Below are 20,016 nucleotides of genomic sequence, written 5' to 3'. Positions count from 1 at the left end.
ATTCAGCTAGTTCATTTTCAACAGATACACAATGCAGCTTAGTCTTTTCTAGGTCAATTAACTTATCTTCTAACACAGCATTTCTATTACTTAAAAACAGATTGTTCTCTTTAATCCTACTATTTTCTTTAGCAAGAGATTTAAGAGATACACGCAAATGATACAGTTCAGTAGACATATCATTAAAAGCATCATTGCACTCTTCTTTAGTAAGCTGTGTTATATCAGTAGTAATTACCTGGTTGCTTGATGAACTAACTTCATTCTCCTCAGAATCAGCCATGAGAGCCAAGTTAACATATTCCATGTCTTCATCCTCTTCTTCTCCATCAGCTGCCCAGTCTCTTTCTTGAGTAATGAAAGCCCTTTCCTTCTGTTTGAGCAGATCAAAATATTTCTTTTTGTAATCTACTTGTTCAAATTTCTTCTTTTCAGAGGTTGGCTTTCTGCACTCACTTGCAAAGTGTCCACTCATACCACAATTAAAACACTTGAACTTGGATTTGTCCACCATGTTCTTATGGGGTTTAGTGGCTCTAGTGTTTTTCCTGAACTTCATCTTTGCAAATCTCCTGGACAGAAATGCAAGATGCTCATCAATACCATCAGAGTCATCTTGACTGGAGTTGTCTTCATTTTCAGCAACTTGCCCTTTACCCTTGTCTGATTCTGGATTTCTTACACCATCTTTGGAGCTTGATGTAGATCTCACAGTTTCTTTTCTGCATTCTTTCTCATTTTCAGCTACCAATGCAACTGAACCTCCTTTCTTTCTCCCCCTCTCCAATACCTCATCCTGTTCCAACTCTAGTTCATAAGTCTTCAAGATTCCATATAATCTTTCAAGAGTAAAGTCCTTATAATCTTGAGAGTTTCTTAAGGAAACAGTCATGGGTTTCCATTCCTTTGGTAAGGATCTCAAAAATTTAAGATTTGAATCCTTCACCTGGTACACTCTACCATACAGCTTCAGTCCATTCAACAGTTTTTGGAATCTATTGAATGTGTCATTTAAAGATTCATTTTCTTCAAAATGAAAGTGCTCATACTGTTGAATGAGAAGCTGCATTTTGTTCTCTCTTACTTGTTCTGTACCTTCACACAGCAGCTGAACTGTGTCCCAAACCTCTTTGGCAGTTGAACAATTTATCACATTATCAAACATATCCTTGTCAAGACCATTAAACAAAATGTTCATAGCCTTCTTATCCTTGTGGACTTCTTCTGTGTCTTCCATTGTCCATTCTGCTCTGGGTTTTGGAATGGATTGACCAACAGCAATTGTGGCCGTAGCAACTGTGGCTACTTTGTGGGGAATGTGAGGACCATTCTCAATGCAGTTTACATAACCTTCATCTTGGGAGAGTAGATGAAGGTGCATTTTCACCTTCCAGTGGTGATAACTGTCTTTGTCAAGAACTGGGATCTTTACTCCAATATCCTTCTTACTCATCTTTGTTAGATTCCAAGATCTTTAAACTCTTTGTGTGTCAAGAGCCTGCTCTGATACCAATTGTTATTCCTAGAAGACTAACAATGAGATTTACAGAAGGGGGGTTGAATGTAAATCTCAAAACTTTTTCAAGTTTTGAGCAGTTTATAAAGTTGTGTGTTCAAGAAGAACAAGTGTGTGAATTGCTTTAAGCTAATACAGACAGATATATATTCAAGCACAAATGTAAAGAACACAACAGACCTTAAAAACTTTTCTGGTGGATTTGTTGTTCCACCAGAGATGGTATATTAGAAAATCTGTGTTCAACAATGTTGATCACAGCTGCATCCTAGTACTAACTAGATGAATTTTCTCTCAAGATATTTCTTAACAGCTCTGGAAAAATCTCTCTAATTACTAGCTTCTTCTTGGTCCATATATATTACCAAGTGTACAAGTGAAAAACAATATAAAATTACAATAGTAAAATAAGTTCTTCACTTGCTTCTTTTCCTGTTCACTCAAGTACTTTGTTGACTATTGCAACTTTGTACAAAAGAAGAACGGCTGCTTTTTCTGTTGATCCTGAAATTCGGCTACCACATCTCAGTTTTCTCTGTCAACCCACGTGCCTCTGCTTGTAGGTACAACTACCACTTATCAACGGCTGATTAGCAGAACATCCGTTGAAGCTTTCATCCGTTGATGACTTCATCCGTTGAAGGATGTTATCCGTTGAAGCTTTCATCCGTTGATGCTCTCATCCGTTGAAGGATGTTATCCGTTGAAGCTTTAGAGACATCCGTTGAAGCTTAGCTTCTCATCCGTTGAAGGTCTTTTAAGTCATCCGTTGATACCACTTCATTTATACAAAATTACAAGGCATGAAATATTTACAATTGGCCTTCCTATCTGCATATCATCTAGTAGTCAACATGACTCATAGTTTCTCTCAACTTCTAAGAATTACAATTTTAAATACAGAGACTGAAATATGCTACAATACTAGACTTATTTCTAAGTAAAGCTACACCATCAACGGATAGCCAAAGTGGTCTTATCCGTTGAGGCTACAGACACTAAATTTCTACTTAAGTGTTTTGTTAAACATATCATCAAACTAATGCACATATATTCCTAACATTAACATACTCTCATTTTATCATATATAAACATCTAAATTTTAATATCAACCATCAGATAATTCACCAAAATTCACATAATAATCGCATAATAATCATTTATTGATAAAAATAATTACACGCTACATCCCAGATATTACATCATTCCCCCGTAAAAGAATTATGTCCTCAGAATCACACTAAGGATCAGATAATGATACATCCGAGTATCTCACTTCCATTTTCTCAGGTTGATCCTTCAACCTTATAACTCTTCATAAACTTTAACTTGCAACATCAATCATTACTCAACAGCCTCTTGTTGACATCATATTCTATTAGTTTCTCATATAACTTAACTTAAATCTCCATTTTATATATAATGGAGCAAAATTACTCTTTCTGATTATACACTATAAACACCCTATGAACCTGCTATACGTGTGGCGGTGAAGTCAACTCACTTACAATTATCCTGCCTATTTTAATGTCTCAAAAGGACCAGCATAATGCATACTAATTCTCTTTTCTTTTTAATTCTAGTAATTCGTGCTCATGAACGTTTCCAATAGTTACTGGTTGTTGAACCTCCTTCCCACATGTTTCTTTGTTCAATTAACCTAGTTTGTAATCGCTTCCACTCGCATTCGAGGCTCTTTAATAATTTATTTAATCTTCTTGTCCATCTGCAAATGATATACTGAAACCATGGCGTATTCGATTTCTAACGTTCTCAAAATTACTCCAGAATTAAGAATTATCGAGAAAATCTCGACTGGATATGATTGATGCATGCACCAACTTATCATCATATCTTAATTTCCTTGAATCACAATCGCGTATATTTTCCGTGCAAAAATCTCTTACTATTTAGAAGAAATTATACTAACCTGGAGGGATCACCCGCATATTCTAACCCATATTATCATTTATTTTGGTTCTGAGGAGTTCTCATACGAAACTAACTGCAATGCTCCTCCTTGATGTCTAGTCACACATAACCTTTATCCTTTCTTTATGCCATATTATCAGAAAGTCTTCTTTGACATCTATGTCTTGTATCATATTCTTGGAGCAACTTGAATTTTTTGAATTATCGATGTTTAGCCAAAATCCTATATTTTAGTTCTACCTTACTTACTAAGCCATAGATGACTTTTGGCAACACCAAAATTGTGTTGCTATAAACCCCTAAAAATGTTGCCATAGGCAAAAAGAGGTCTATTGCAACACTTTTTCGGTATTGGGTCTAAGGTCGTCACTATAGGTATCTAACCTTACATCAGTGTCAATCTATAGTAACACAACAAAATATGTTGCTATAGATATCAATTGCAACAGGATTTTCAGAGTATAGCAACACAGACTTGGTGTTACAATAGGTATACTAACTGACAAAAAATGGGTCTCACCATGTGGGCCCCACATCAGTAGTTTTTAAAATGTTCATATTTAATAGTTTTTTGTTTATTTTTCTTTAAATTTTTATAAATATAATATTAATTAGACAAATATTTATATGCAAAATATAAAACTCAAATTGAATTGATAAATATAAAACTCATGAATCATTACAAAAAGTTGAACCAAATTCCATAAAAATTACATTCTACTATCATTCAGAACTATAACAAGTTCTATAAAAGTATACGTTCAGTCTATAAAACCACCTCTGATTTAACAACAGCACAACATAAACGGTGACCCAGATCTAACAACTGGTATGTGAGCAGGTGGTTTGACAACTTTCCTAGTAACACTACTAGAAATACTGCATACGACATCGGTGCTTAGACATCGGCACGTAAAGCACCCGATGTTAAAATATTTTTTAACATCAGTTTCTAAATAAGCGATGTTAAAAACATTTTTGACATCGGTTTCTTATACTAGCTGTTGTCTATGTTCCCAAAAAAAAACTTCCAAATAGAAGTTTGAAACTTTAACATCGGTTATTTTTACAAGCCGTTGTGTATGACCAATTTTAAAAAAATTCAAATTTGACTTATCATTTTCCCTGTTTTAATACATATCTTTCCCCCTTTACCAAAAATATTTCCCCCCTTTGCTAAAAATCTTTCTCCCGCTACCACATTTTTTATTTTCCCCTTTCCTAAATTATCTCTCTCAAATTTCTCCATTCTCTCAAACATCCAACTCAAACCCAACTGTAACCTCGATTCTCTCTCTCTCTCCCTCCATCTCTCTCAACACTGAAACTCTATCTCAAACCTCATACTCAATATTCTCTCTATTTCGTCTCTCTCTCTCCTCTCTATCAACCTATCTCAAACCCTAATTATTTCATCCTCACAAATTAGTACTCATTAATTCAGAAATTCAAACCATGTACCGTAATTAAGCACATGCCCAATTTGAAATGGGTTTGATTCATGCTTAATAATCTTAAAAAAAAAACTTCCTTGGTTTGATTTATACGAAATCGATTAGTGGAAGGTCAAATTCTGGCCTTGGTGAAAGTGATTGATAATGGTTTGACGAAAGGATTGGAGTTTTTCATAACAAATTGAGCTTGAAATTGGGAATATTTGATTTAATAGTTGAAATCAAGCCTTGTAAGCAACTCGTTTGGTTTGAATAGGTATGTAAATTTCAAATTATTTTAAAATTTTAGGTTGTGATTTTAATTAGGTTTTTGTTCATAGATCTGAAGATTTAAAGCTTGAGTTATGTAATACATATTGCGAAAATATGGACACCTCCTAACTATAGGCAGTCATATTTTTACTTTAGTATTGCTCATATTCGAAGACTAAATGGGATTGTCATGTTTTTGAAAATACTGAGTGAGGCCTGAAATGATGAAAGTTTCTTTTTGTAGAGGCAACTTTTGAAGTGATCCCTCGGTTGAATGATATTAAATTCGGCAGTGAAGTCGTTGATGAGCTTTTGTATCTAGACTTACCCCGTGAATATAGATTTCCTTCTGGAATAATGATGCTGAAATATGGAAAAGCCGTTCAAGAAACTATTTATGAGCAACTTCGTGTGGTTCGTGAGGGTCAGTTGCGTGTCATATTTACTGCGGACTTAAAGGTAGATATTTATATTTTTATATGCAATAACTTATAGTAGTACTAAGCAACTTGATACACGTTTCAGATACTGTTTTGGGAATTTTGTGCACGGTGCCATGAAGAACTTCTTCCCCGTAGGTTGGTTGCACCACAAGTATGGTACTATGTTTGAGATCAGTTCACGTTTTTATATGTATGGGGAAAACTTGCATCTATTGATAAGTGATTTTACCATAGATAAATGATCAGTAGATAGCTAATGCGAATGTCAACCTTAATGACATGTTCTTAGAATATCTGTTTCTGCCAATTATTTTTTGTTAGTTAAATTATACAGTCCCGGGACATTGAAAGTACGGATAGAATCCAGAGGATCCACTGAAAGTATTTGTCATCTAAACTTATTAAAGATGACCACTTTTCAAGAATTATACAATGAACGAGAAGGTATAAGAATTCTTTTTTTCCAGGTAAATCAGTTGTTACAGGTTATACAAAAATGCCAGACGTGATGGGGTTTCTCAGGAGGATTTGCAGAACAACAGCGATATGTGAGTCTCAAACTTCTTGATCAAATTTGATACATATTTGTGACTGCATATATGATAAATATCCATCTCTTCATTTGATGGACCTTGGCGAGGGCAATTTTTATATTGTTGTATGTTGCATGTTGTCACGTTGTCCCTAGGATTTCATCAGTATATGTAGTTTATTCCTTTAGTAACTTCTTATACTTAGGTAGCTGGCTTGCATATATGATATATATTCTTGCTATATGCTTGCAAGTTTTGTGTTCTATTGTGGTGTTCGAGATTACATCATCGGTGAAATTTTATGTATCAAAATATTCATTTTGTAGTCAATTCTGATCTTTTCTGTAGACAATTCAGATGGTTAAAATTATTAATATAATTTTGGTTCGCCACTGTGGATAATTATTTGGTCACGGTGGGTCCAAACTCGCAATGCTTACAACTGACTTTATTATTATGTACCAACCAAACAGTTAGTCCATTGTGGCTTGCCTGTGTTTAGCTGCAACTACTTGTGAGCATCAGAGTTATATTGTTCTCTTGTGCATCATAATCTTGTCAACCAGACTTTCAGGCCTCCAGACGCGACAAGGAAGCTCCAGAGAGCAGGGGCCTATTTAAGGTTTGTGATTATGTTTGTTTTTGAAATGAGGTTTGTGATTTTTGTTTTCTTTTGTTTAGCAGAGTCCCGATGGAGATGTTGTAGAGTGTATAATATCTCACCTTCAACCAGCATTTGATCACCCCCTACTCAAAGGGCAGAAGCCATTGGTACTATACTTGCTTATTCTGCTTCCATTTAATCAATGCCAAGCTTTGTTTACGACTATCAAGTCAAAATTCGTCGCCTAAATATTAATCATGAATATCGGTGATAAAAGTTGATGATAGCTTTCTTCTCTAATCAAAACTTTCGAGTGTTAGAAATCCATTATAATGCAGACCAAATCAGAGTCAGCATAATGATTTCTTAAGTCTAAAAGGTTTTTTATGCAGGAACCCCTTGGGAGGCCAAAACATAATGAATCAATAGATTTTTCGACAGAGGTTATTCAAGCCTGGATGAATACAAGTGAATCATGTCTTGAAGGAACTATTCCCATCAGAAAAACTACAGAGCAAGATGTTTTAAGAGCAAGTTTAGTCAGGAGATTTGGAAGGAAAATTCGACGAATAGACACCACAAGCAATGATCATGAGGTTGATTCTTTACTCAGTTTTAAAATCTGATCACAAGCAATGATCAGGAGCTAAAGCCAGCATTAATGTATGGGCGCCATGAGTAATTGATCAATACGAATTCAGTCTATCACAAGTCCCCTCTCTCCTCCCCCCTTTGAGCTCGTCCATTCGTTGGGTCCGTCAGCTCCTAACTCGAATGCCTCTAGGAAAAAATCTGCACAAGGTCACAAAGAGGAAAAGCTCCCCCACGTCAACAGGCCAACGGGCAACACCGCCTTGGGTCATTTCTGGTTCCTTTGGAAATGATCTTAATACCATTGAAGAAAATGTGAGGATCGTTACAACATCTTGTATTTGACTTCACCATAAGATGATTAGTAGTCCAATATTAAATATGCTTCAATAGTTTAATTCCAGTCACTTTCCTTCTTGGATCATCAGTTTGGTCTGCTCGGCTTTTACACTGTCACTATGGTACAATTCCTAAGATGGAGCATACATACACACGTATACACATACTCACTGTTATAACATTTTAAGGGAAGAAGTCAAGCAGGCCGCCTACAATTGACAGTTTGGTTTATGCTTTGGCAATTGCGCAACATCATGATGCAGTTAGTGGTACTTGCAAGCATTAGAGATATTTATAATGTCGGATGTAATAACTAGGGAATTTGGGTTTTATTGTTTTTGGTTGGGATGTTTATTTTAGACTTGAATATATGTATAAATTAAGTTTGTTGGATTAAATGTTAAGAAATTTGTTATCAATGTATCTTTATGTTTCTGTTGGATATTTTTGGATGTTTTTTGTTGGGATGTTAGCATTGTTTTGGTTTTTTTGTTGTAGATGCAATTGGTTCCCTGGTTGTAAATGGTACCAGGATGGTATGCAATTTACAAAACATTAACATCACAATGGAACATGTAAACCGATGTAAAAAATGTACAAAAGACATCATTTAAATTGATATTAAATGAAAACGAACTAAAAAAACTGATGTGAAATAGTCATTTGACATCGGTTCTGAAAAGAAACTCAATGTATTTTAAATCAAATAACATCGGTTTCGTGAAGAAAACCCATGTCTTATCCATCATTTCAAATCGGGGGCTAATTTAACCGATGTCTGATCAAACATTTCACATCAGGCAACTAATCTAACCGATGTCCGATCTAGCATTTCACATCGGTTTGTTCGAAAGAAATTTTAATAAATGTCTTTTAGAGTTTGTAGGTTTCATGTTTTAATGGATAAATACCTCATAATATACTCACATTCACCTAGAAATACTGTAATATAAGCTGAAATTTGTTGCAAAGACAGCACATTTAATCTTAAAACCGATGTATAGCACTGTAATAGACATCTGCTATTAACCGATGTCAAAGACTGATGACATTTAACATCACACGCGAAGACATCGGTTCAGATTTTTTTTAACATCAGTTCTGAACCGATGTCTGATCCCATATTTCTAGTAGTGTAAGTAACATCAAGTTAACTAACAGCAAGACACTACCCCCGAAACAATGGCCAGTGAAACTCAATTTTGCTCCTTCATAAACTCCTCTATGAACAAGTACCTCTGTTCCCTGCAGCATGCAGATTGCCTTATTTATTCTAGTGTATTTTTCTTTAACTTGATGACCATTACATGTATGACATCTTGATGAACTATTTACTTGCTCTTATCTCAAACACGGTCAGTTCAAAGCAGAGATTTGACTGCCATGATGCTAGTGAATCTGACCCCTGAAGTTCACAGAGAAATTAACATAAAAAATTTAACTATGCAATTCATATGCATCTGAAGCAAAAGTTGCAAGTGTATCTTCTATATCAGAAATTGCAATTGATCTTGCTTTTTTCTGTGTGTATGTGTTGGGGGGGGATACTATATAATTTGTGGTTGTCACCTGGATAAGAAAGACACGAGTTAATGTGCTTTGCAAACAAACCATTTGCAAGGTGATGAGTGGAGTGGCTGAAGAGCCATTGATGCTTCCTCGTTCTCACTAGTTGCAATCACTGGTGTCATAGTTGTTGTTATGTAGCCCTCTTGTACTTCCGTCTTGTACACTCTTGGCATGGATCTCTCTTCTTTATGTACCAACTTGCTTTTATTGCTTTCTAAAGCCATACTGTTTTCCTCATCTTGTTGCTCAGAGTCAAGAAGTGAAAGATCCTTTGCACGGGAACGGACATAAGAAGTGGCTGCTGTAGAAATATCATATGCAACAGATGGTTAATTGTTGAGACATTTTTTGTCTGATTCTTTAGATTCCCTGATTTGAACTAGGTAGCTGGTGAGGCATTAACTTGAGGGTAGATAAAGTCCTGATCAAAAGTAGCTTTGATGACAGCAGCTTCTGACTTCTTCTTTAAGGATGATGTTACAAACTCTAAGCCAAAATGTCTTCTTAAATCCGCAGCCTATAAGTAGGATTTAGAATGGATTAAAAACATTAAGAGCCTATTAGATTATCTTACACATATACAACAACCATCCTGCAAGGTTGCTCTGTAGAAGGTGGACTTGGATGCCTTCAAAACTTCGCATGGTTAATCAAATAATCACTACTATTATGTAAACGTAAAAACTTGACTTTTTATGTAAAATGCATTTCAAATGAATGTATCTGATATTGTATAACAAAAAACTATGGCAATCTGTTGAAATGACGTAGCACAAGAGAGACAAACCATACCATTATCTCTGAAATTGCATATGACATGTTGCATAAGAAAGCTGACTGAAGAAAAAGCTTGGTATCAGACCAAGAAACATCCTTTAACATGTTGGAGAACGTCTCACGATCAGTTTCCTCATTTCATTCAACAACAGCAGAACTTTGTATAACCACCTCTGATTTAACAACAGCAGAACTTTGTATAACCACGTCTGATTTAACAACAGAACTTCAGGAAGCACCAATTTAACAACTACAACCAGGGAAAAATATTGTAGAAGAACAAAGAAAAGTCAAACTACAACCAACAACTTACTAACTGCCAGAAGCACCAATTTAACTTCATCTAGAAGATAGGACAGCTGCTCAAAGAATGATTTCTGCAGAGACTAAAATTAAATTTATTTAACACAGAAAATATGATATTAGCAACAGAGGACGGGAGAATACACATTAAAGTTCAATCTCAGCATTCACTCATACAGTTTTACATCATTTTCAGTCTGAGACCCAAGATTTGTACTATTTTTTATCTGAGATCATATGGTACAATGCTGTGTATGCACATAACTACCATAGACGAAAATCTATCTGAACAAGACAAGCTACTTCAACATGTCTCTCAGCATACATTTAATATTCTGACATGTATAAGTCAGTATAAACTCAAGCCCACTTAGAGCATCATATGTCAACAGAAACTATGGAAGGACCTCACTGGTGCCTGAATCATTCCTTCAACCGACAATGGTCTGTAACCACGTAGGGGCCGATTATAAAAAAAATTAATAAAAATTAATTAGAAAATATGAGGCAGACCACTTCCAAACTAGAACAATCAGGCTCGAACTACAGATCCTAGTGAAATGCTCACATGTAAAATCCATTTCATGGTAACAACATAATTCGAAATGCAATAATCTAAAGGCAAAAAAGGTGCAAACCAGGATAGGGAAAAACGTTCCAGTTCCACTCGGCCTGGGCCTTTCAAAACCATAAGAAGCATGAGGCACAAGCATTGAGTTTACAGGGTAGAGCCTGGGATCACGGACTAAGCCATTGATTCTTCCAATAACATTGTCCAAACACCTACACAATATTTGGCGACCTTGGGCTCTGATTTATGCTTAATTACATGTTGAATCAGCCCTGCAAATTCAGCATATCAATCCTAAAGCCTAATTCTACAAGTAAAATCTTTAAGCTTGGTCAAACCAGTTGTAACAGCCTAGTAATCGCATATCATAATTTTTCTCTGAGTGATTTAGAGTGCTCAACACCATACCCAACTATTATGTACTTTATATTGATCAAATAATTATCATGTATAAAAGATGATGTATGTTTAAACACTGATTTACCTTGATTAACGAAAGGGTATAGAATCATAGCAACTAAACCCGCCAGTTAAAGTACTACTTCATTGCTGCCCCCTTTTTTCTTCATCATCAAGTGTCTGTGCTCTGCTCTAACTTAAAATTGAAACCCTAATTCCTCGCCTTTTTCCCAAAACCGTCGCTGGAATATGAACTGTTGGCTTTATTGAATCCATCTCCCCCAAATGCCAAAATTTTAGCCGCCCAACCCAAGTATTTAGGTGCTCAAACCCAAATAAATTTCTTCCTCGGCCCATTCACTTCTCTTTTTTTAAAATTTTAAAAATTGTTATATATAAAACACATTGTATTATTACTATTAATTTAATTAATTTATAGATATTTAAAGAAATTATAAACCTTCATTTTCTTTACAGATATATAATATCTTTTTAAATTGCACACGTTATATTTATTATAATTGATTTATTATGATTTATTTTTAAATCTTTAAATTTATTATAGACTTTTATTTTTAATAAAAAATTGTTTTAGTGATTTTAATTTAATATTTATAAATAAATTATTAAAATATATTTATTTAATTTTATATTCAAAATATAATATGAATAATTTATTTTTTATGTATATTTACTTTCTACAAAACTTCATAAATTACTTAATTCAAATCACACACTTTTAAAGATAAAATTAATTTTCAGTTTAATGTTTAAAAAAAAAATTACTCAGCCGTCTATGGCAACATGACCTCATTGTTGCAATACGGAAAATATCTATGTCAACATCGGAGATGTATTGAACTATAACAACATGTCTCTATGCCTATAATAACATCAAAATCTGGGTGTTGTAATAGGGCCATAATTTCATACATATTGCAATGTTTTCTAAGACAACACCGGACAAAAACGTACAGATAGGTCATCTGTGGCGTAGTAATGTTCGTTCATCTAGGAGTGGTATATATTATTCTGGTTCGACATAATTCACCGTATTCTAAATATTTCTGTCAAATCTCCAATCAAATAATATTGATCATTTACCATCAATTCCTGGATCTGATGACGTACCACCATTTCTTCAAGCAACAACTAACCCACTTATCGGATAAACTGTTTATTGATAAAAGAGAATGACTAGGTTTGGGATAACCTATCAACAATGATTCAATTAACATTTTCCCCCATTATCACTTCATGTCTGGTCACTAGATATTTTCTTTTAGCCATCGGTACTTACTCGTACTCTTGGGATGCATTCCTTATCTCAATTCATAAATATTTCATCAAATTCTTCACTTTACTTCTGTTCCACATAATAACCATATTGTACCTATATCATGACATCTTATAAAGTTTATTTATCATCTTTTTTATTCCATTTTCTTTCCTATTTAAGTTCTTCATTCTCATAGCTTATTATTTATTCTTAACATGAGTGAGTCTTCCAATAGTACTGTTTGGTTCATCATCAAATAAACCATTCTTGTGGCTAACTCTGGAACGAAATCTTTCAATTCATATACGTTACCATCATTATTAATTTCTACCATACGTTGGATACTTGTATTTGCGAGTTTTCCGGTATTTTGGAGTAATTCTCATTACATCGTCGTTCTATATTGGTATACCTTCAAGTCCTTTAATAAAACCTTATTGCAGATGATAAAATCTCTTTGATTGTCTAACAAAATCCATATTGGTATAGTTACTAATCCCTTCTTTATTCAACCTCCCTTCGTCCTTTCCTTCCTTCCTTCACTTTGCTATATCTTAAATCTTTAGTTCTTGAAAATATTCTTCTCACTTGTCCATACAAATAATTTTTTATTTCTCTTGTCCGTTACAAAGGGTATATTCATCCAAGTAAATCCTCACACACTTGTAGCAATTTCTGAATTATACTAGTGTCCTTACTTTCTCCAAATTCCTCATTGCTTTGATTTCGGATTTAAAAATCACATCAAATTTGACTTAATCTAATTAGAATCGATTTCTATCTAACTGACCATTAATTGGTAAAGTTAACCAATTAACTCACTTAATTGATTAATTGCACCAAGTGATGACTAGCTAAATGAAATCGAAGACCAATTATATATAGTAGGATTGGCTGTAACAACCTCTTTCAAGAACCGAGATCATAATTATTTGGAGTATCAACAGGAATATTGATAACACACGGATGTATACTTTCTATCTTTAAAAGTAGGGTATTTTCCAAAAATTTGGGCAGCATCTCCTTTATATTATTGAATACCAGTCGTACTCAAGCTGACACCAACAATCAATCGAACAACCAACAATCAACCCACAAGTATACCAATCAACTACCACCTTCTAAACTTATCATTTCACTACCAAATATAATACTAACCAGTAGAAACCATATTTTTAGTTCAACTTAAGATTATAGCGAACAATTACCATAACTTTTCTCGTTTCTTCTGATTATAACTGAATATCACAAATGAATACAATTATAAATTATTCTAAAATTCTTCTAGTTCATGTTTCAATTCAAGCTCTCTAATTAATAATTTATCTATCCTTGACAATATACACTTGTTCGTATTAGTTAACTTGTTCAACTTCTGATAACCAATACATGGTCTCAATTAACACTATTATAATCTTGTGAAAGAATTCAATCGGTTTTAAAGCATTACTTCTTAAGAAAATTACAGTTGAATCACCATATCTTCATCTACGCTTATGTCTTTCCATACTAAACCTTTTTCACTGGCTCAGTTATGAGCATCAAATTTACCATAACTCACTTACTTGAGTAGGAAAGCCCAACCATTCCTTGAAGAACACACTCGAATTTTATTCGTAATTAGAATTTCTTCGATCTTGAACCTTCATGATAAGTATTTCACACATGATTGAGGTATGCTTCACCTTCACAGTGTATTAACCGATTGTCTGCTTATTATTAAGAATTTCTTCATTCGTTGTTGTTGTCCAATCAATCATTTGCCTTATCGGGTATATGCAGCTTTATTTTCTTATTTCTATGGTTAATTTACCACATACGGTTCGCTAACTACTCCAATTCATGCCAAAATCTCAGACTTGAAACGTATCATGTATACAGATTTCCGCTTCTAATTTGATGTCTTCGTAATAACCACGTTATTGGCATAATGATTCTTATTTGCACTTAAATGTCCACTATTTATTGGCTTGCAATTATCCATACTCAACATGTAACTCCATCTGCTATACGGGATCATTTCACTTCTTTTAAAACACTCGAAGAATAGACCTTACACAGGAAGGGAATTTGTGTATATGATTCTGAGTGAAAACCTTTTGTAAAGAATAACAGTGTTAGGAAATGAATAGCACACAGAGGGGGTGAATGTGTTTTAATGTTTTTGTGCTTTTCTTGACTGTTTATGGTTGAACAAAGTATACTAAATCTTGTAATGAAATGTATTCATGCAGAATTTAATCTTGCAGAAAATAAAGAACACGGATCTTCAAAACTCACTTAATTTTATATTAAAATTAAGAATGTTTTGCTACAAAATTTCTAGGCTCTTTGATGTTAAAAAGCTTAGCTTCTTCTTAAGAGTGTTACAAGAAATTTTATCTAAATTGTTACAACTGACTTAGGACCAGTGTTAACTTCATAACTCAGTTAACTACTGGTTTACACAGTGTGTAATAAGACATGCTATTAGCTTTTCTAAACTGTCACTTGTCATTTCTATTTATATAAAAGTAGATCTTCCATTTATGGCTTAGCATATTTTTAGCATCCCGTGTTCACTTTACTCTTCCTCTGTCAGTTAATCTTTACTATTGATCTTGCACATTCATCAAACTGCTTTTTGTAGACTTGTCAATCCAGTTGTTGGATTGTTTGTTGATTGTTTATCTTGGATATTGAACTGATCTGCAATTTTGTACTTTGAGATTGTACCTCGAGATCTCCAGTTTAGGTCTATAGAGCACTTGACATCTCGATAAGTATATTGGCTTATCGAGATCTCTAGTACTCTATATTGGGTTTGGCTTGTAGAGGTCTTCAGTTCTCTATAAGAGAATTTAGGCTTGTCGAGATCTCTAGTCTTCACATCTTTATTTTGACTTATCGATAATTCTTAGTTCTCTAGTGGCTCTTTGACTTGTTGACATCCCAGAGTTCTCTAGTCAAATTTACCTTGTCGATATCCCAGAGTCCTCTGGTGAATTTTAACTTGTCGATATCTCTGAGTTCTCTAGTGAATTTTGACTTATCGATATCTCTGAGTTCTCTAGTGGAACTTGACTTATCGATAACTCAGAGTTTTCTACTGAATGTAGACTTGTCGATAACTCTGAGTTTTCTAGTGAAGAAATGACTTGTTGATATCTCCAATCTTTAGTTCTTCAGTTTGGCTTGCGATATCTTTCTGAGTTCTCTAGTATCTTTCCTGACTTCTCGATAAGCCATTCTGGAGTTCTCGAATGACTTCTCTATAACATTAAATACGTGACTTGTAGAGAACTTGACTTAGAGTATTTTTCTCGAAATAGATTTATTCAACTTCAAGCTTCTTCAAAATTCTTCTGAGGCATGATCTTCTTGATCTTATTCCAGATAGAATCCTTGGTCTTGATACTGTTTTAGATAAAAAAGACTCTAGTCTGCTCTTTTGCATTTTTATATAATTTAAGTGTTACAAGTACAAAATACAAACTAAGATTACAACACGACTTACTTAGGGTTGGCCTCATGCTTAACTGATTACTAAAAATAACAGCTCATCAATCTCCACTTTAGATCAGATGTTCATTTGACCTGCTTCATACTTTGATCAGGGACATTAATAATATTATTATCTCCAGTGATCTTTGGCATTATCACTTATATATTACAATCTCCCCCAACTTCTTCATTATGGAATTATGCACAAGTTCTGATTGATGATGTCAAAACTCTAACTAAATGCAGAGATCAATCTCCCCATCTAGTTTTCTTTTGTGAGGCAACATCCATCAAGCTATTTTTGCATATAGATATATTCACCCCCTTTTTGACATTATCTCCAGGTAGAAAGATCTAGCTAGATGCACATTGTTCAAGCTTTTGTCATTGTCCATTTAGAACACTATATGCATCTTCAAGCTTCAGTGTTGTCTGTAGTGATGAGTTCATCAAGTAGAATAAGAGTTTTACTTAGATCTACAGAAGAAGTCTGTCAGTAACAAAAGTCACAAGCTCTCTATTCTTTTGAATAAGTAGTCTCACTACTTCTCACTACACTAATCTCATGACTTTTAAGAGTCAGAGTTTCCTCACAAGGATTATTAAATCCATACACTCATTTACCTCTCCTTTTTCCAGGAAGGATCCTGCCTCTCTTATTTTCTGTTTTTCACTCAATCTTTTCTTTCATCCTCACATGAAAGGCTCAATTGTTGTTTGACTTACAGAAATAAGAGGTGGCTGAGAAGAGTTGTCTGTGATCATATGATTAGGGGTAATTCATATAGGGTTAATCATACTTATTTCATCAGAAGAGTGATTACCAGTTTGAGGTTGTGAGGTGGATGGTTCATCAGAAACACCTGTGACTAGGGTCACAGTTTAACTCACAGATTGCTATGTGGTTTTGACAGTGTGTTGTCCTCCACTTATAGTGGGAACCTCCAATTGAATTGGAGGGGATTTGACTGGGTTAGTGTCATGTACACCAGCCTCAAACCCTTGTGTGTCTTGCAACACACTGGCACTTAAATGTGCTATACTTGCCTTTCTCATGACAGAAAGAATGATAGAGAAGAAGTAGAATTTTCATTAATAATGGAAATAGAGTACATTAAGATATAGATTTCAACAAGTGAATCCTAATCATATCTACAATAGTTTCTGCTTCTTCTTCTCGGCCTCTATCCTCCTTGCCCGGCGCTGGTATGCTCTGGTGTTAGGAATATATGTGCATTAGTTTGATGATGTGTTTAACAAAACACTTAAGTAGAAATCTAGTGTTTGTAGCCTCAACGGATAAGACCATTTTGGCTATCCGTTGATGGTGTAGCTTTACTTAGAAATAAGTCTAGTGTTGTAGCACATTTCAGTCTCTGAATTTGAGATATAAATTCTTAAATGTTGAGGGAAATTATAAGTCATATTGACTACTAGAGGATATGCAGATAGGAAGGCCAATTGTAAGTATTTCATGCCTTGTAATTTTGTATAAATGAAATGGTGTCAACGGATAACTTAAAGACCTTCAACGGATGAGAAACAAAGCTTCAACGGATGTCTCTAAAGCTTCAACGGATGAGTGCATCAACGGATAGGATAGAGCTTCAACTGCTAACACATCAACGGATAAAGCCATCAACGGATGAAGGCTTCAACGGATGTTCTGTTAAATAGCAGTTGACAAGTGGTAGTTGTACCTACAAACAGAGGCACATGGGTTGACAGAGACAACTGAGATGTGGTAGCCTATTTCAGGAACATCAGAAAAAGCAGCCGTTCTACTCTAGTAAAAAGAGGCAATAGTCAACAATGCACTGGAGTAAAATAGAGAAGAAACAAGTGGAGAACTTATTTTATTATTGTACTTTTTATCTTTGTCTTCACTTGTAAACTTGGTGATATATAAACCAAGTAGCAGCTAGTAATTAGATAAGAATTTTTCCAGAGCTGTTTAGAAAAATCTTGAGAGAAAAATTATCTAGTTTGTACTAGGACGCAGCTGTGATCAACTTCTTGAATCACAGATTTTCTGAAATACCATCTCTGGTGGAACAACAATCCACCAGAAAAGTTTTTAAGGTCTGTTGTGTTCTTTACATTAGTGTTTGAATATATATCTGTCAGTATTAGCTTAAAGCAATTCATACACTTGTTTATCTTAAACACATAGCCTTTGAAACTGCTCAAAACTTGAAAAAGTTTTGAGATTTACATTCAACCCCCTTCTGTAAATCTCATTGTTAGTTCATTAGGAATAACAATTGGTATCAGAGCAAGCTCTTGACACACAAAGAGTTTAAAGATCTTGGAAACTAACAAAGATGAGTAAGAAGGATATTGGAGTAAAAATCCCAGTTCTTGACAAAGACAGTTATCACCATTGGAAGGTGAAAATGCACCTTCATCTACTCTCCCAAGATGAAGGTTATGTAAACTGCATTGAGAATGGTCCTCACATTCCCCACAAAGTAGCCACAGTTGCTACGGCCACAATTGCTGTTGGTCAATCCATTCCAAAACCTAGAGCAGAATGGACAATGGAAGACACAGAAGAAGTCCACAAGGATAAGAAGGCTATGAACATTTTGTTTAATGGTCTTAACAAGGATATGTTTGATAATGTGATAAATTGCACAACTGCCAAAGAGGTTTGGGACACAGTTCAGCTACTGTGTGAAGGTACAGAACAAGTAAAAGAAAACAAAATGCAGCTTCTCATTCAACAGTATGAGTATTTTCATTTTGAAGAAAATGAATCTTTAAATGACACATTCAATAGATTCCAAAAGCTGTTGAATGGACTGAAGCTGTATGGTAGAGTGTACCAGGTGAAGGATTCAAATCTTAAATTTTTAAGATCCTTGCCAAAGGAATGGAAACCCATGACTGTCTCCTTGAGAAACTCTCAAGATTATAAGGACTTCACTCTTGAAAGATTATATGGAATCTTGAAGACTTATGAACTAGAGCTGGAACAGGATGAGGTATTGGAGAAGGGAAGAAAGAAAGGAGGTTCAGTTGCCTTGGTAGCTGAAAATGAGAAAGAATGCAGACAAGAAACTGTGAGATCAACATTAAACTCCAAAGATGGCACAAGCAAATCAGAATCAAGCAAGGGTAAGGAGCAAGTTGCTGAGAATGAAGACAACTCCAGCCAAGATGACTCTGATGGTATTGATGAGCATCTTGCATTTCTGTCCAGAAGATTTGCAAAGATGAAATTTAGGAAAAACACTAGAGCCACTAAACCTCATAAGAACATGGTGGACAAATCCAAGTTCAAGTGTTTCAATTGTGGTATAAGTGGACACTTTGCAAGTGAGTGCAGAAAGCCAACTTCTGAAAAGAAGAAATTTGACCAAGTAGATTACAAAAAGAAATATTTTGATCTGCTCAAGCAAAAGGAGAGGGCTTTCATTACTCAAGAAAAAGACTGGGCAGCTGATGGAGAAGAAGAGGATGAAGATGTGGAATATGTCAACTTGGCTCTCATGGTTGATTCTGAGGAAAATGAAGTTAGTTCATCAAGCAACCAGGTAATCACTACTGATTTAACACAGCTTACTAAAGAAGAGTGCAATGATGCTTTTAATGATATGTCTACTGAACTGTATCATTTGTGTGTGTCTCTTAAATCTCTTGCTAAAGAAAATAGTAGGATTAAAGAGAACAATTTGTTTTTAAGTAATAGAAATGCTGTGTTAGAAGATAAGTTGATTGACCTAGAGAAAACTAAGCTACATTGTATATCTATTGAAAATGAACTAGCTGAATCTGTTAAGAAAGTAGAAATACTTTCTAATCAATTAGAGAGAGAGCAAGAGGTGATTAAAGCCTGGAAGACATCTAGGGATGTTAGTGCTCAAATTGTCAAGGTCCAAGGAATTGAATCATTTTGTGAGACTGCCTGGGATAAAAACAAAAAGAAAATGGAATTAATTGATGGGCTGTCAACGGATGTGGAATCA

General features: G+C 34.6%; 2 long non-coding RNA genes across 9 annotated transcripts; one reads left to right on the top strand and one right to left on the bottom strand.

Moving 5' to 3' along the window:
- The first annotated feature begins 4,655 nt into the window (after positions 1–4,655).
- Positions 4,656–8,005, top strand: LOC141678429 (uncharacterized). Of its 3 annotated transcripts, XR_012557754.1 has the most exons (6): positions 4,656–5,158; positions 5,399–5,613; positions 5,680–5,732; positions 6,065–6,145; positions 6,604–6,901; positions 7,127–8,005. It is a non-coding gene; the product is annotated as an uncharacterized LOC141678429 (long non-coding RNA). The 3 variants fall into 3 exon arrangements; XR_012557755.1 differs by lacking the exon at positions 5,680–5,732; XR_012557753.1 differs by having other exon boundaries at positions 5,680–6,145.
- A 583-nt stretch (positions 8,006–8,588) lies between these two features.
- LOC141677632 (uncharacterized) lies at positions 8,589–11,599 on the bottom strand. Of its 6 annotated transcripts, none has more exons than XR_012557485.1 (5): positions 11,369–11,596; positions 10,324–11,156; positions 10,026–10,219; positions 9,234–9,750; positions 8,589–9,069 (listed from the first exon to the last, which is right to left on the bottom strand). It is a non-coding gene; the product is annotated as an uncharacterized LOC141677632 (long non-coding RNA). The 6 variants fall into 6 exon arrangements; XR_012557487.1 differs by having other exon boundaries at positions 10,026–10,183; XR_012557484.1 differs by having other exon boundaries at positions 8,592–9,069; positions 10,026–10,396; positions 10,952–11,156; positions 11,369–11,593.
- Between the last annotated feature and the right edge of the window lie 8,417 nt (positions 11,600–20,016).

The sequence above is a fragment of the Apium graveolens genome, chromosome 8 (genome assembly GCF_009905375.1).
Source record: "Apium graveolens cultivar Ventura chromosome 8, ASM990537v1, whole genome shotgun sequence".
Classification (NCBI taxonomy): Eukaryota; Viridiplantae; Streptophyta; class Magnoliopsida; order Apiales; family Apiaceae; genus Apium; species Apium graveolens.
Note: the sequence above shows the minus strand (reverse complement) of the source record. Positions and strands in the feature narration are given on the sequence as shown.